The sequence below is a fragment of the Cornus florida genome, unplaced genomic scaffold, assembly GCF_030987335.1.
Source record: "Cornus florida cultivar Cherokee Brave unplaced genomic scaffold, ASM3098733v1 CherokeeBrave_3.0.0_Hap2_Chr01, whole genome shotgun sequence".
Taxonomy (NCBI): Eukaryota; Viridiplantae; Streptophyta; class Magnoliopsida; order Cornales; family Cornaceae; genus Cornus; species Cornus florida.
The window spans coordinates 87406745-87413530 of NW_026775571.1; positions in this window are offsets into that span (position 1 = coordinate 87406745).

Sequence of the window (6786 nt, forward strand, 5' to 3'; positions counted from 1 at the left end):
AAAAATATACTCACACGGTAGGGTCAAAAAGCTTTGCACAAATATGCAAGGAAGAGGTAAGCTATTTTGTGCATTATGTTTATGTGATAATATTTTGGTAGTCTAATTTCCAAATAATTATTCTGAACTTTAATGTTAATTATTTATTTGAGGATAGCGTAAGAAGAGGCCTAATGGAGAGGAACCAACTTGGGAAGAGATGTATATACTAACGCACACGTAGAAGAATGGACAACCTATGGATGAAACATCTACAAAAATTATTGTAAGATATGTTCGTGGAATTTGGACTTTGTAATGGACTCTTTTTTTATAATAATACATATAAGATTAAATTGTTGCTTACTTTATATTGTGATTGATAATGCATATATTTGCCCTTTTTTTATGTAGAAAAAGCTTAAAGAATATGCAACTCAGCAACCAGAAACTTCACAACGTGGTGCTGCTAGAGATGACATCTTTTCCCTAGTAGTTAGCAAAGATAGATATGGCCTGGTTCATACATATGGCTTAGGTCCCTCTCCTTCAGATCTTTGGGGCACAACACCTAGTCGTGTGAAGTCAATGAAGATGGCTTCAGCGGATAGAAGTGCTTGTGAAGAAGAAGTTCATGATTTAAAAGAAGTGCAAAATTTGAAGCAACTAATAATTGGATTACAGGGCGGATGGATGCTAGAGATAACCAAAATCAACCGGCTACACATACTGAACAATATACCTCTCAAACTGCCCCCACCAATACTTATCAGGTAACTTCATAGACAAATGATCGATAAATTTCAAAAACTTCCTTATCTTTTTATCATTTACAACAGTTTTTCCTATATATGCCAAGGGCCTTGTTATATGGTCTAATGATGAATTTACCAATTACAACAGTCTTTTGGGTTCAGTGATATATTGATTTTTCTAGGAAAGTACTGGACTTTTTTAGCAATTTTCTTTTGCTTTGAGGTATTGTAGAATGAGGGCCCTTTTCTGGTTTTGTGATTTTTTAGATATTACTGCAATTTCAATTCCTCAGAACAAAGTTATAGGTTTGGGTTTCTATTATTTAATTCATCAAAGTTGATATTTTTGGTTGTTGGCCTCTATTTTCATAACAAACAATGCTATTACATTGTTCATATGTTTCATCATGATAGGAAACCTATCAGCATCTTATACAGTATGTTTTAGCATTCTCGTCATTCTGAAGATAAATATGTAACTGGCTGCTATGTGCTATCTGACTACAGATCTATGGGTATAGAATGTCTAGAGTGCAGGAAATGATGGATTGGATGGAGAAATAGTGATTTTATCACAGACACTAATTGCATTGGTTTCTTATATATCAAAATTCATTTTTAGTATATATGGTGGATGTATTATTATTCATTGCTCTCTGTATGAGAATTGTTTAGTGCTAAGCATAAATATAAAGTTCTTTGGTGGTGGGTCTTGTTAACCATGTCATTGCCACCAAAAAGGTTTTCCATATATAAAGAGGTCTCCTAAAGGTCCAATATTTCATAGGTTGGAATTGTCGTTAGTTTTTACTTCAATAATAAATAACCACTCGCAATAGTACAAATCTTTGTAGGATAGCACTATAGAGAGGGTGTTGAACCCACAGGGAGATGAGTATATTATGTTTTGCTTTTAACTAATCTTTATTGGTTTATAGGTAACTGGTTGAATTTATTGATTAGTTGTCATGATTATAAATTGAAATTAAACTAAAATTAAACTAGAGTGATCAAAGAGAGAAAGGTCTTAGGGCTTTGACTTCAACACAACCTTCATACTATAGTTAACTATTTCAACTCTGGGGATTTAACAAATTATATTTCAAATGAATTGAACTCAATAACATTCATTCAATTCGGTTTTTTAAGAAAGATGTTTCATAAATTGCAGTTAACTATAACCTATCTGCAGTTAGCATAGACTATCCACCTACCTACTCTAACTAATTTTGTAAATAATTCATATTTCCTAAGCATAGACTATGAAAACATTCATTTATAAAAAATATTGGAACACCATCACATGACCTCCATTCTTATGTCTGGCAGGGCTCCGCCAGATACCGTCCAATAAGAATAGGTTGAGAATAAAAGATGAACAGTTATATCTAAGACAAGGTAATAACAATTTGAAAACTATTTAGAACTTTAAATCCAATTGAGTTGTCTCAATTGCTCATAGTCATGTAATCAGAGACATAATATATATTAAAAATAACCTAGAGTTAAAACAATCAAACCATAGTACTAGATTGGGTTACATCAGTGCCCTAAGAGACGAATTAGCTACTCATGAGGATGCCGAATATCATCTGTGTTGTATTCATCTCCATCATCATGGACGACACTTCTCTTCTCAGGATCTTCACCTTCTAAGGTTACGGAAACCCTAAAAGCCACCACCACAGTATCAGCCTTCTAAATAATACGAGAAAAAAGGACTTCTTCTATCAAGGCCCGTGCCTTCTTTTATAAAAGAAAATAAAGGTCTGGTGGGCTTTTAGGTCTTCTGGCCCATTTGGAATGAAATACGACTTTAAAAAGAATAATCCTGCAACTTTAAATCTGATCTGTCGTGGAAAGCTCGAGCTTTAGGAAGTAGAGCTCGAGCTTTGAGGTTCGGGCTCGAGCTTTGAGAGAAAGGCTCGAGCTTCATTGAGTTATTGCTCGAGCTTCAAAGAAAGGTGCTCGATCTTCACTTTTACACTCAGTCAAATTTCTTCAACTATTTTCTGAAGCGTCTTTTCCTTTAACACTTAGAATATTTTGGGATTCTCTTCTTTTAACATTGCTCGATCTAAGCTTCATAAGGCTCGAGGTCTAGGTACCAAGCTTAAGCTTTAGGTACTCAAGGCTTAAGCTTTGAATGGTGGTGCTTGATCCTTGAGGTCTAGCACGAGGCCCTGGGAGATTGGTTCTTCTTTTAAATCAACTCTTCAAATTCCGACGCCTCATGCTTGAGCCTGATGGCCAAGGCTCGAGCACCCTGAAGTTAGGCTTAAGCACCACTGAGTAAGGCACGAGCTCTAAAGTTACAAGGCTCGAGCTTCAATGCCTTGTGGATTTTTCTTCTTTTTTTTGTAGGGCTCGAGCTTTGGTTCTTGAATTCTTCCAAACTTCACCATTTAAGCTCCCGGCTTGCATTGAATGACCGGCAACGACTCTGTAAGCTTCGATATCAGTCTTTTCATCATAAAGTCCTGGTTTTAACTGTTTCTTTGGGAAAGTACCTATAAACACACATTAAACATAAATCAGTCTAACAATGGATAGAAGTATCACTTTAGGCCTTAACATACATATATTTAGGGGCTCGAATATGCAATATTTAGCGTTCATCAGCTGACTCAATATTTTATTAATTAAAACAAAGCTATGGGCTTTGTTTTTTTTATGTGTTAGAAGTACTGGGTTAGGGGATATTTTCCTATCATTGTTAGGGTGTAGTAATTTTTAAAAGAGCGGTGACTGGTTCGATTAGGGTAAGTCGAAGGGATCTCCATTCACACAATCGTTGGTGTGGAATCAAAGAGCCTTATATATATATATATATATATTTGTCTATAACTCTATATATGCACAAACAGAATTTGTATTATTCAATTGATAAAAGGTTTGTGTGTCAAGAGTGTGTGAGATGAGAGTAGTTACTTAATTTACATATAAAGTGAAAAAGTAAATGATAAATTTTTTCCTATCGTAGAATTATTTTATGTGTGTGGATGTTTGAGCATCAATAGGATTAATCTACTATATGTACTTAATCGTGCATTTGCATGACAACTTAATACGACATATAAAATTCTGTAATAAATAAGGTTTTGTTCTTTGTCCCAATAGGGCCAGAAGGATAGTGGGTATAACCCATACCAACAAACTGCTCCAACTCAACAATTTGTTGCTCGTTCTCAGCTTATGAAAAGATAGCGGGTAATGAAAACCTCCGATATAATAAAACAATAGATAATGTTCTTCACTGATGTTACATTATTATCCATCGATTATCACAATGCATTAAGGCTTCAAACAAAAATGAAACAACTAAGAATTGGAATGCAGGTCGAGATGGATGGTAGAGATAATGAAAACCAACCCGCTGCTTATACTGAACAATAGTCATATACCACTCAAACTGACCTTATCAATACTCGTCGGGTAACTTCATAGCAAAATGATAAATTTCAAAAAATTTCTTATCTTTTTATCATTTAACTGAACCTCATTTTTGGGTAGGGCCGGATGGATAATGGGTATAACCAACACCAACAAACTGCTCCAATTGAACAATTTGTTGCTCGTTCTCAGCCTATGAAAAGATAGCAGGTAATGAAAACCTCCGATATAATAAAGCAATGGATAATGCTCTTCACTGATGTTACATTATTATCCATCAATTGTCGTAATGCATTAGGGCTTCAAACAAAAATAACTAAGAATTGGAATGAAGGCCCAGATGGATGGTAGAGATAACGAAAACCAACCCACTGCTTATACTGAACAATATTCATATTCCACTCAAACTGACCCTATCAATACTTGTTAGGTAACTTCATAGCAAAATGATAAATTTCAAAAAATTTCTTATCTTTTTGTCATTTAACTGAACCTCATTTTTGGGTAGATCCAATTGGATAACCCACACCAATAAACTGCTCCAAATGAATAATTTGTTGCTTGTTCTCAGCCAATGAAAAGGCGACAGGTAATCATTCTATCCCATTCTAATCTACCTCATCAAGTTTATCTCATTATAATCTACCCTCTCCTTAATGGATATAGCTAACGTGATATGCATTTGATTTATCTTGAATTATTTTTATTAACTTGAAATTTTGTTTTGTTTTAATAGGGCATGGGTGAAGTTTTTTTGTTAAGTCTCAAAAAGCCCAATGTCGTAGTAGCTCGAGGAATTATTTTGAGTAAGAACCCGCATTCAAAAGTAAGGAGCATTGAATTGGGACATCATAATTGGGATTACCATTCCAATCATGCGAGAAGAACCATTATATATTGCTTTTACACATTTCAAAACTATTGGAGATACAGCTGGAGCTAGTATTTCTTGGCATTCTACTTATGTAAGTATAACTTCAATTATCTTATTTTGGTAAAATGAAGTAATAAGGATTTTCTTGCTAAATGAGGTATCATATTTATGTTTAGCTAAACATGTGATACCCCTCAATCGAGAGCCACGGGTGATCAAGTCTGAGCACAGATCCGAGGGATATCAGACAATTAATATGTAAACAAGCAAGAGTACAAAAGAATTAAAAATAAAATAATACGCTGAAAAGAATTCTAAATATAAAAGTCCTCCAAAAAAATAGATTAATATAACTCAATCTTTCCAATCCGTACAACTCAGGAATCCATCCGGTGGACCCCTAATAATTCCAAATGAAAAATAATTACAAAACCAAAATCCAAAACTAAAATAAGAACGAAACTCCTATGTAGTCGGAAGAGTGAGTTACTGTATCTGTTTCATCATGATCAAGCTCTAAGCTTGGTACTGACGAACACCTGAAAAAATAAGAGTGGATCAGGCCCACATGCAAGTTATATCCTACTACAATCCATACATAAACCCGTTATGCAGATACATCCTAAATAGCTCGGCAATATCTAAAATAGTCCATATAAATATAGATACACACTATAGGACGCTCACTAACCTATAGTCATCACACTTGAGTAGAAGGTAACACGCAAAACGCACATAGCGTAGTCATGCACACCTAGACCTAACAGGGAATGTCATTAGGTCCAGTTATCCATCCAAGGCAATATACGCACCCTAACCGTGATCAGGAGAAAAGTAAAGCAAACATCCGTTATGTCGTTCAACTGTTTTAGTTGACAGGACATACATCCATGTAGGATTTAACTGTTTTAGTTAATCCATTCCGTATGTATGAATAGGTAGAAATTAGCGTTTTGATCTAATCCATCCCCAATATGCGACCGTCCCATATTGGTGCATACAATGCAAATGATCCATAAATGATGCACACTCAATTGAACATCAAATACATCCCCAATATCCATATAATTGATAACGCCAGTATTTAATGGTTCATCAATTAAAATCCAGCACAATATCCATGTAATTGACAAACATATTTTAATAGTCCAGCAATTAAAGTCCAAATCAATAATTTAAGTAATTGCAGAATCAAGTTTAATATTTGAGCAATTAAATTCCAAAACCGTAATCCATGTAATTGTAGATTAAAGTTTAATATCTCAGCAATTAAATTCCAAAACCGTAATCCATGTAATTGCAGATTAAAGTTTAATATCTCAGCAATTAAAACCCAAAGTAAGCATAAACCAAATCCGATAATTAAATAAACCTATTAGGCATCCAGACCATGATTTATAAATCATTCCACAGTCCATTAAATTGTTAAAACAAGACCAAACAATTTAATCATGTCTATCCGTTAACAGTATGCAAGATCAGTTAAACTTTCCTACTGTTAAATCCAAGAGTACAAAGACACTAATTATGCGATGTGGATTCTATTATAGCATAATGTAATGTTTGGAGTCCACACTACAACCCACTAAATTGCTAAAACAAGTCATAACATTTACATCCTTCAAATAGTCCATAAATTGATACAATTAACAGCAAATAAATACATATTTATTCTAACCAAGCATAGTTAATTTCAAGTAATTCACTATACTTATAACTCTATTTAGATATAATTACATAGTATTAAATTATATATAACAGAAGCTCTAAGTTCCAGCAAGTAAT